The sequence below is a fragment of the Prionailurus bengalensis genome, chromosome A2 (genome assembly GCF_016509475.1).
Source record: "Prionailurus bengalensis isolate Pbe53 chromosome A2, Fcat_Pben_1.1_paternal_pri, whole genome shotgun sequence".
NCBI lineage: Eukaryota > Metazoa > Chordata > Mammalia > Carnivora > Felidae > Prionailurus > Prionailurus bengalensis.
In genome coordinates, this window is record NC_057348.1 from 162554021 (window position 1) to 162565581 (window position 11561).

An 11561-nucleotide genomic window follows, 5' to 3' on the forward strand; every position below is an offset into this window, starting at 1 on the left:
AACAAAAACAAAAGCAAAATGTGCTCAACTTTATCAATATTCAGGGTGAGGTAAATTAAAGCCACAATAACATAGCTTAAAATAAACATCCATATTGGGCAAAAATATTAAAGTCTGACAATATTGGTGAGGATGTGGGGGGCAATAAACAGTTTCCCACACCGCTGGCAGGAAAGTAAACTGGCACCAACTACCTTGAAAAACATGCATGAACTAGAAAAATTGAGATACATGGCTTATGGGACCACCACTGCATTCTGAGGCATACACTCAGGTACACATATTCACCAGCACCAGACATTTATAGAAACATTGTTCGTAACATTCCCAAACCGAAAACAAGCCTAATATCTGTCATATCTAGTGCTGATAAAATGGAGATATAAATTGTTGCAAACTCCCAAAGTAGAAAATGAGATAGCAATGAACAACCCACAACTATATGAAATTGAGCGAAATGTGCAAGATACAAAAAAAATGCCTTCCGTGAGATTTTATTTATACAAAATTCAAACCAGGCAAAACCAATCTACAACCTCTAGGGACACACACATAGACAGCAGAACACTAGTCTGGAGAAAAGAAGTGGCTTGACAAGAGTCAGCACACATGCCTCTTGTGGAGTGAGGGAGAGGAGGGCACGTCATTATGAGGATATTGGAGATGTTTTCGGGGCACTGAGCAATGACTTGATTTAGAGGTATGTAAGTTTGCTTTATAATTAATCACACAACCATATTTATATGTTTAATGTGTATTTATCTATATGCTAGATTGTACAATTAAAAAGAAAGACAAAGCGCCTGGGTGGCTCAGTCAGTTAAGCAACTGACTTCGGCTCAGGTCATGATCTCACAGTTGGTGAGTTTGAGCCCCACATCAGGCTCTGTGCTGACACCTCAGAGCCTGGAGCCTGCTTCAGATTCTGTGTCTCCTTCTCTCTCTGCCCTTTCCTCTCTCTCTCTCTCTCTCTCTCCCTCTCTGTCTCAAAAATAAACATTAAAAAAAATCTTTTAAGAAAGATAAAGAAGTCACAGTTCTGCCAAACTCAAAGCTCTTTCAACAAATCTTAACAAGAATGCACATTCCATTGAAGTGGTAAGTGACCTGGCTAGAAATCTATAGATTATAATCTGACTTGAAAATCAGAAATGATATGACCCAAATCCAAGAGGGAACGCTAACCGACCACCTCCTTGAAGTTCTAAAATCCCTATTTTGGATGATAAATAAGATTCAGGGTGTCCCATTACTGTGACAGATATGGATGCAAACACATCTAAATCAGGTACTCTAGTTGTTTAGAAGTCTCAGCAAACTGAAAACACACTCCCCAAAATTGAGAACCACAATCTTAGAGATGAATTCATACGCGGAGCAGCACTTTCATGGAGAAAAAAGTAAAATCAACATCAGGGATGCCTCAACTTCCCAAAACGTTTAAAGCCAGAAAAAGGAAACGCAGTGAAAGAAGCTGAGGCTAGATGTAAGGACTGAATGAAATGATATGCCACCGTAGCTAGAAACTCCTCATTCCATTGCTGAATTCCTAAAGGGTCGCGTGGTTTGGATGAGATGAGAGGAATTTAGAAGGGTGGTGCTATCCCGAGTAACATACAAGCCTATCCCTGCCATGTAGGGGAAATCAGCCCCTGGCATAGTGCCTGCCCACGGTGGGCATGCATTCAACATTTGCTGAGCGCAACCAAAACCGGAACAGAAGCATTTCTGAACTCCGCGAAGCCGCGCTACCCGGACACGAGGTGGCGCTGTTCCCCATCACGGGGTGGGAAGGCGGGGCTTAGAGAGAGGGTGTGGCCATGTTCTCGTAGCCAATGGACAACCTGCCTGCTGTTCACTCTCTTGACAGCCAATGAGCAGGGAGCTGTGGCCTCGAGAGAGGAAACGCCCCGACGCGCGGTGGGCTTTTACTCTGACCCCGGAAGCAAGGGAGCTTCTGCGCTAGCGGAGGCGGGCGCTGTGGGATGTAACCTTGAAGGACGCCCCCGCCCCTGAGGCCGTACCCGGTCCCCAAGCCCCATCCTCCGCCGCCCGTCCTGACCCGCGGCACCCTGCAGGACGGAACCTCCAAGGGCTGCCCCGGGAGCACCCACCCTTTCCGGGGTCAGGCGGGGGGCGGGGGGGGGGAGGGGAGGGACCACCCCGCTGCGCGCCCAGCTCGTATTTGCAATCACGCTGACCCCACTTGCCCCCATCTACGTCTACAACCCCTTCGCAAGCAGGCGACCCTCCCTCGCTCGGGAAGCCCCCAGCCGACACTTCCACCCTGCGTGTTCTCTGTAGCCCCCCCTACCTCCCCAATTAGCACGTAAACCCTGAAGTCAGGACTGGCTCAGGTGTGTTTGCATCTCCCGGCAGTCCTTACCAGAGGGCGGGGGCTCTTACACATTACCCAACTCAGCCTAACTCCTGGGACAATGCTGGTTCCCTGTGCCTGATCATAATAGAATGAGGCTTTCCTGTCACTCCATTACCAGGGAAAGAAAAGTGGATCGCAGGGGGAACAGAGTGACTCCAACTACTTCTGATTAGTCTCGTCCATGATTCCGAACATGATGTTTTCTGCCTGAAGGCGCATGAACTGAGCCCGCCTGAGGCACATGGGCTGAATTTGGGTGCTCAGAATAGAAGAGGAGGAAACCAATTAGGTTCAGCCCTAGAGACTTGGTTTAGGAGGCTCCTTCCTAACAGAGCATGTGGCCAGACCTGAAGTCAGAAATAAAAGTGGGGTACTTAAAGTTTATGCTGAGCGTGCAGTAGAACATGGACTCACTCCTGACTGCTGTGAGCTACAGAAACTAGCCCCAGGTTCTAATGGTTTCAGAAGAGAATGCTAGCTCACCATAGGAAGGCCTCCACAGAATTCGCTGGGAATGTCCAGGAGAGCCTGGATATCAAGTGTCTGTCTCTAGGAGCCCTGGTGACTACTGTGCCAGGACTAGGAATGGCTCCAGACTTCCTCACTTGCCACTGTGGTTTTTCTGGTTGAAAAAAGGTGAAGCCGGAAGAAGAAAGGAAGTACTGTGCTCTTATGGATGTGAGTGCCTTGCTTCCTCCATGCTCCGTCTCAGGGACCTAGACCCAGTCTGTGGACAGGAGACTGGGATTCCTAAGTGCCTATTTTCTTGATCCTCCAGATGTACTTCCCACCCTTTCCACCCTGCCCTGTGCCCTGGCAGGCTGGCCTTTATGGACTGCATTCATGGACTCCCTCGTGCCATGGATTCAGTCTGCAGGTAGCCCTCACAGGTAAATGAGATCAAGGTATTCGGTCCCCTGGCTTCCTCCATCCAAGACCCTAGTTTGACATGGCAGTGTCCTTCTACCAAAGGCCACAGATCTTGTCAGGTGGCTCTGTCCTACAAGTCTCCCTCTTTCTAGAACCACTTCTGCCTCCTTCAGGTCTAGGGGTGAACATGGCTTCCAAATGGGGTGCCTGGGTGGCTCAGTTTGTTAAGCATCTGACTCTGGATTTCAGCTCAGGCCATGATCTCACAGTTGGTGGACTCAAGCCCCACTTTGGGATCTACTCTGACAGCTTAGAGCCTACTTGGGATTCTCTCTCTTCCCCTCTCTCTCTCTGTCCTTCCCCTGCTCATGCTCTCTGTCTCTCTCTCTCTCTCAAAATAAATAAACATTTTTTTAAAAAATGGCTTCCAACTGCTGCTGGCCTCAGGCTGCTTCACTGTCCCTTGATGATTTCCCTTAACCCTGCCTCACCTTTGAAAATAGTCCCTTCTTTAAAGTCTTTTCATTCCCCCTGGGAGAATGCCATCTGTTTCCTAACAGGCCCCTAGCTGACATGCTGAGTTTTCTTTTACTCTCCTTTGATCCTAGAGTCAACCTCATTCACCAGACAAATATAATATCTACAATATGCCAAGGATGCAAAGCTATACACTAGGGTTGCAAAGATGAAAGACAGAGGTTACAGACAGTCAATGTCATGGACAATGATGACTGCGTTGGAGGTCAGTGCCGGCCAGGGCACAGCCTGGGATGGAAATGGTCAAGGGGGCATCATAGAGGCACAGGCAGCCAGGTAAAGATAGGGGACAGGTTAGAATGGTTCCAGGCAGAGGCAGCATAAAGATATGGGGTGCAGGGGGGAGCTGCAGGCAGCTGGACATTGCAAGAGCGATAGGAGTCCCAGGTGGCAGTCACTGCAGAGGTCACAGAAGCCAACCTGTGGAAGCCCTTGGATCCCAGTGGGGGCCTCTGGAGGACTTGGATGGGACAGTGGATGGTCAGATCTCCATTATGGCAGAGACCAACAGACTGGAGGAGGCAAGTTTGGGAGCAGGGAGGTCAGGAAGGGTCTCCTGCGGGAAGGGAGGTGAACCGTAATGCCCACAGCAGGGGGACCGGAGTGCAGACGAAAAATCAAGCGTCTGTGTGCTGCTCACAAGTCGCACAGGGGCGGGGGCTGCCAGAGAAAGAGGTCCCAGTCTGGTGGGACTGTCAGATGCCTGGCTGGGCCATTTGGGTTGATGGGGGGGGGTGGGGGGCTGGTGCCATTCCCATGATAAAGGAGGCAAGAAACCTGTGCGGATGATGTGTTCTGCTTGGACTTTGTTGAATTTGTGGTACCAATGGGATAAGCAAATGAAGACACCCATGAGGAAGCAGGATATAGGTCTAAAGCTCCGAATAGCCCGGACTACAGTAAGACACTTAATAATCATTTTAAAGACATTAGAGAAATGGCATAGGCCACGAGTACAGATAAGCTTCCTACTGCAACGCTATTTGTTGAGAAGTGGGCCAGTGAGCAGTAAGTACGACACTGAACGTTTCTTCCAAACTGACTACACGCCAGGCGCTATATCAAGGACTTTCTGGCGAATACCTTTCCCTCACTTACGGTGGCCCTCACAGCAACCCTATGAGGCACTGACTGGCGTATTCCCCTTTTTACAAATGGGAAACCAGCCTCAGAGAATTTCGGTGATTTGCCCAAGGCCACACAGCCAGGAAATGTCATAACTGATGGTTGACTCCTGGTCCTGGGCTTTTTCTACATCATTTTCCTGAATGGACTCCTCCGTGATTCAGTCTATACCAGGATTTTATTTTTATTTCTTCATGTTGCTTGCCTCCAAGAACAAGTAAGCCATAAAGATAAGGCTAGAATTGCCTGCCCTTTTGCTACAGACTGTGAGCTCTCAAATCTGTACCTGTCTTAGTTTTGCCACCCCCACTAACTGAGGCAGACAGAGGGGGAGGAAGCCCTTCAACTAATACTAACTGCTCTCTCCTAACCGCACTCCAGATGGTTTGTGTTTCAAGTCAAGTAAACAGCTGTTCAGAAAATTCAAGCAGGGTGTGACTTGTGCAGAGAGGTAAAAAGGCAAACCCACTTCTGTTACTCCCTGTTTAAAGCATTCTGTTGGCTCCTCAATGCCTCCAGGATGAAGTCCACATCTGGCCCTCATCTACCTCTCCAGTTGCACCAACTACTCCCACCACAAACCCAACAACCTAGCTGCGCAGACCTGCTCACCATTCCTGAACATTCCAGCGAGGGTCAGTCGACTGCCTTTCCCCCCAATCTTTCACTGTGAAAACTGTCAAACATACAGAAATTTGGAGGGGAATTTACAGCACATGCTCATATATCCGCCACTCAGACTCTACAATTAATGTTTTATGAGCTCTGCCTTATCACATAGCTATCCCTCCCTCTATCCATTTTGCTTTTTATGCATTTCAAGGTAAAGCATAGACATCTATACACGTCCTCTAAATACTTCAGCATGCACCTTATTAACTAGAGCTTCACATTTGTCTTTGGTTCTTTTTTTTTTTTTTCCTCTTCAAGGCAGAATACAGCAAAAGGTACAAATCTGAGAAGCATGTATCGGTTTTCTTGTTGTCGTAACAAATCCTCACACATTTAGTGTCTTAAAACAACACAAATTTGTTCTCCTGCACAGAATTCTATGGGTTAGAAGTCCAAAATGAGACTGGACCAAAGTCAAGGTGTAAGCGGTTTGTTCCTTCTGTAGGCTGTAAGCAGACAATCTATTTCCTTGCCATCTTCATCTTCTAGAACATTCCTTGGCTCGGGACTGCCTCCTCCCCACATCCTCAAATAGCTCCAACTCTGACCTCCCACCTCCCTCTCATGAGGACTCTGTGGTCACGCCTGGATAATCCAGGATAAATCCCCTATCTCAGTGTCATTAATTTAATCCCATCTGTGCCGTTCCTTTTGCTACAAAGTTATTCATTCACAGGTTCTGGGGATTAAGATGTGGTCATCTTAGAGAGCCATTTTTCAGCCTGGCACATGCACCATTTAATGAGTTCTTACAAATGCATACACCTGTGTAACCCAAACCCCTGGCAAACCCTGGAACAACATCCTGATATGCCCCAGAAAGTTCTCTCATACTTCCTCCTCACCAGTCCCCCCTCCCACTCCCACCACTCAGGGGCAACCACGGTTCAGATCTTTTGGCCTCTTTTAGAACCTCCTACAAATGGAATTGTACAGTGTTTTGTCTTTTGTTTCCAGCTTCTTTCACTAGAACGATGTCACTGAGACTTATCCGTGTCACAGTATCAGTCTGTTCCTTTTTATTACTGAGCAGCATTCTATCATATGAACCAACCACTATTGGTTTATCCATTCACCTGCTGGTGGACTTCGAGCTGTTTCCACTTTTTGTCTGCCTGTACTTTTGGACCAGCTGCTGACAGTGCTCCTTCGGCCCGTAGTAACTGCCTGCCCCTGCATAAGCTCCTCTCGCACGCAATCAGCACCACATTTACTGGCCTTCCAGGTCCTCTTTCAAGGTCCAGTACCTCTTTCAAGACCCTCTTGGGAGCCTTTGGTAAACCACTGCCCCACCCCCGGAAAAGTGGTCCATCCCTTCTCTGTACCCCGGGCACACATCGGTCTCCGCATCTGACCATGTGTGACCCTTACTTGTCTACAGGCCTGTCTCTCCCCACTCAGGACCACATCCCCAAGAGCAGGAACCAGGGCTTTCATATCTGCACTTGGAACCATCCCTTAGGGTCTGCATGATGTCTTTCAGTCACTGTTTTCCCAATGAGTGACACCCAGAGCAGGGTGTCCAGGTTGTGGCTGGAAACGACAATGCTAAAGAACGCAGATACCGGACAGGACTCTCAAGGATGTGACTGGAAACCACAACGTTAAAAAACGCGGATTCTGGGAAGGACTCTCAAGGATGTTGTTGGAAACCACAATGGTAAAGAATGCGGATGCCGGAAAGGACTCTCAAGGACAAGGCAGGTTGGACAGTCTCTCGTGAGACCTGGGGGCACCGTGGAGGTCACACCACTGGAGGAGGAAGACAATGAACATCCTGGGCCCTTGTCCATGACAGCCGAGGGCAAACCCAGGAAAAAGCTGAATTGTGGCCCATTTCCTGAGCAACAGAAAAACCCAGGGATTAGCGACACTCACAGAGATGTTCTTGGCATGGAAACCCGTAAAGGGATTAGCCAACCTGACACCCAAGAGGCACAACATAGCCAAGACCTTGCTTCTTTTGGCAAGTGTCAGAGCCCCGTGGCAGAGAAACCTTTTCTGCCGAGAGCTCGCAAATCCCCAAAGCTGTGGAGGCCTACGGAAAACACTGGCTAATCAGCCCCTCCAAGTCTAGAAAAGCCTCGAATTGAATCCAAAGCCAAGGTAGCCTGCTAACAGACCTGAACATCCATACTGGGCAGAGCATTCATCATGTGCACTGGGAAGTCAGCGCCGTGCCTCTGGGGAACGCGGTGGGGCTCCAGCCAGCTGGCGTCAGTGGGGAACCTTCTCATGTACGGAACCACCAGGAGTGCCTTGTGGAGCACCGCTAAACCCCTGCTGTTGAGGGTCCCTTCAGCTACCTGCTCTGTCTGGTCCAGAATGGGGACCAGGAGCTTGAAAAGGTACCCTCCCATGTATGCAATCTGAATTTATCCAGGACAGATTCCAGTGGCTTAAAATCAGAGATTAAGCATCTATTTAGGTGCAAGAACATCTAACCCTCACCCAAAAGAGCTAATTTTTCAGACTTGGGCTCTGCCTTCTAGGAAACATTATAATGCCATTGAGGTGGTAAGAGATAAACTTGAATAAATGATATACTCAAATATTCAAAGGATTTTTTTTTAATAAATACAAACAAAAGCAGGAGCATACTCACCAGGGCAATGGGACTTTTTGCTGACACTCACCCCAGCGTAGACACAAAAGCTTCTTTCTAGAAACCAACATGGAAGGGCTCCCCATGCTGCTGAAGTGGGCTCAAGACAGGACTCTTCTACAGGACAGTGCCCATTTGCCCCCTTATGGGGCTCGACACCACTTTGTCATAGGGAAAAACCTCCCTGTTAGGGAGACAGAGAGACCTGAGTGAAAATCCTGGTTCTGCCACTGACCAGCTGTGCCTTGGGATGATGCCTGTTTCCAGAATCATCTCTAGGATTAAGTAAGGTCAATGCATATAGGGTCGCTGGCACAGTGGAGCCTGGGCCTCCGTGAGAGGTGGGTGTGGCAGTAGGTATTCACTCATTAGTAAGACACAGACCTTCCCGTGCTCTTGTGAAAGGGCCTCTCCTCACTATGGAGAGGAGCTGGCCAATGGCCTGTGTCTCCCATGTCATGTCCTGACTGCAAGGCCCTTGTCCCTGCCTTGAGAATACACAGCAGGAACTCTTGCCTCGTTTCCCCTTCCCACAGCTCACTCAGGCTGACGATTGTAAAACAAAACTGCCACATCCTGGTGGCAGAGGACAAGAGGACAAGGGTGAAACCAGGTGCATGGAGCATGGGGGGGCTGATCCTGCATAGCCAAGGCCCACAAAGCCCCTTCTCCTTCTGTCCTCCCTGAGCCCAGCCCCATCGTGGCTCTAAGATCTTGATTATCAGTCTGGCTATTAATCTGAGCTGGCTGCCTGCACCTCATTCGTCCCTGTACTGATGTGGATAATGCATGATGATATATCATCTTTTCATCTTTAGCAAAAGGAAAACAATAATAGAGATAGAAGTAGTAATGATAATAAAAAATAAGAAGTCTTGGGGTGCCTGGATGGCTCAGTCGGTTAAGCATCTGACTTCGGCTCAGGTCATGATCTCACAGCTTGTGAGTTTGAGCCCCGTGTCGGGCTCTGTGCTGACATCTTGGAGCCTGGAGCCTGCTTCAGATTCTGGGTCTCCCTCTCTCTGCCCCTCCCCTGCTTGCACCGTGCTCTCTCTCTCTCAAAAATAAATAAACATTTAAAAAAATTTTTTTAATAAGTTGTCTCTAAGCTGGGGCACCTGGATGGTTCAGTCAATTAAGCATCTGACTCTTGGTTTTGGCTCAGGTCACGATCTCACGGTTCATGAGTTTGAGCCTGGCATCAGGCTCTGCACTGACAGCTCAGAGCCTGCTTGGGATTCTCTCTCCCTCTGTCTCTCTCTCTTCCCCTCCCCAGCTCATTCTCTCCCTGCTTGTCTCTCAAAATAAATAAATAAATGTGGGTTGTTTTTTTCTTTTTAAGTCTCTAAGCTGGAGAGGAATGAAGGACCTGGGACACAAGTTCAATGACAGAGGAGACTGACACGCTCTCCTGCTTTTCCTGGTGCCACTTGTAGACTGGAGCGTGGGTTCTCAAGCAGCCCCAGAGCTTCCAGACCCATGTGCTATAACTTCACAAATGGCCGTTTGCTTGCCCAGCACTCTTTGCTTCAGCAAATGGGGAGCTATATAGGAGGAATGGGGCAAAAAGCCCAAATCAGTAAAAATAATGAACTGGAGCCAGCAAGGGTCAGGCTTGGAAGCAAAGGCTCTGAGACTTTGGCCTCAATCACCTGGTACAATTTTGCTGCTGCCACCATCTGCCTGGAGCCTTTCTTCCTGACCCCTGACCTGGGTCCCTCTGCAATTCAACCTCACCCCTTAATCTTATCAACCCTGTTCATCTACCTTCATTCCGGCACTGAGCTAGCCTGGCTGCCCTCTACCCTGTCTCCCTGCCCTACCCCCTCTTTGGCCTTCTATATCCAGATTTAACCCTTGATCCTCTAAAGCAATGACCAGCTATATAAATTGCACAACCCAGTATCAAATCAAATTGTTGGGCCCTTGTTCAAAAGTTAAGAATTTCAAGACAGCGATAGTAAAGCATAAGTTAAGGGCAGTACCCGTCTGAGTGTGGGACCCTGGAAGACCACATAGGTCATATGTCCTTGAAGCTGAGCTGACTCACATCACTCTCATGTGTGTTCAACCTAAGGGGCCAATGACACCATATAAAGATTTCTCTTCCAGTTGATCACCCCACACCCCATCTGTGTGGTCATCTTAACAGTAACCTGGTTGAGGGACCGCATCAAACTAAAAAACATCTGCACAGCAAATGAAACCATCAACAAAATCAAAAGGCAACTTAAGGAACAAGAGAAATTATTTGCAAATCATATATCTGGCAAGAGGTTAATATCCCAAATATATAAAGAACACATACAACTCAATAACAATAAAATCTGATTCAAACCTGAGCAGACTACCTGAACAGAAACTTTTCTAAAGAAGTGCTCAACATCAGGGAAATGCAAATTGAAACCACAAGGAGATACCACCTTATATCTGTTAGAATGGCTATCGTCAAGAAGACAAGAGACAACAATGTTAGGGAGAATATGAAGGGAAAGGAAGCCTTATGCACTGTTGGTAGGAATGTAAGTTGGTGAAGCCATTATGGAAAATAGTATGGAGGTTCCTCAAAAAACTAAAAATACAGGGGCGCCTGGGGTGGGGGGGGGGGTCAGTCGGTTGAGAGTCCAATTCTTGATTTCGACTTAGGACATGATTGCAGGGTCATGGGATCAAGCCCTGCACTGAGCATCAAGCCTGCTTGGGAATCTCTCTCTCTCTCTCTCTCTCTCCCTCTCCCTCCCCCTCTCCCTCTCCCTTTCCCTTTCCACCACTTGTACACATACTCTCTCTTTCTCTCTTTCTCTGTAAATTAAAAAAAAGATTTAAAAAAATAAATGTAAATACAACCACCATATGATCCAGCAATCTCACTTCTGGGTATAAACCCAAAGGAAGTGAAATCAGGATCTTGAAGAGATCTCTGCACCCCATGTTTTTTCACAATTATTCACAATAGCCAGGATGTGGAAACAACCCAAATATCATTCACCCAATAGATAAAGAAGATGTAGGGTGTGTGTGTGTGTGTGTGTGTGTGAATATTTTTATATTCCATTGTGTGTATGTGTGTGCATAGGCATGTGTGTAAACATGGAATATTTTTCAGCCACAAGAAAGAAGGAAGTCCTGCCCTTTGTGACAACGTGGATGGACCTTGAAGGCATTATGCTCAGTGAAAGAAACCAGACAGAGAAAGAGATATTGTATAATCTCATTTATATGCAGAATCTAAAAAATCCAAACTTATAGAAACAGAAAGGAAAATGGTGGTTGTTGGGGGTGGGGAGAAGGGGGAGATGTTGGTCAGGGGGTGAAAACCTCCAGTTTTTACCCAGAACAAACAAGTTCCGGGGATCTAATGCACAGCCCTGG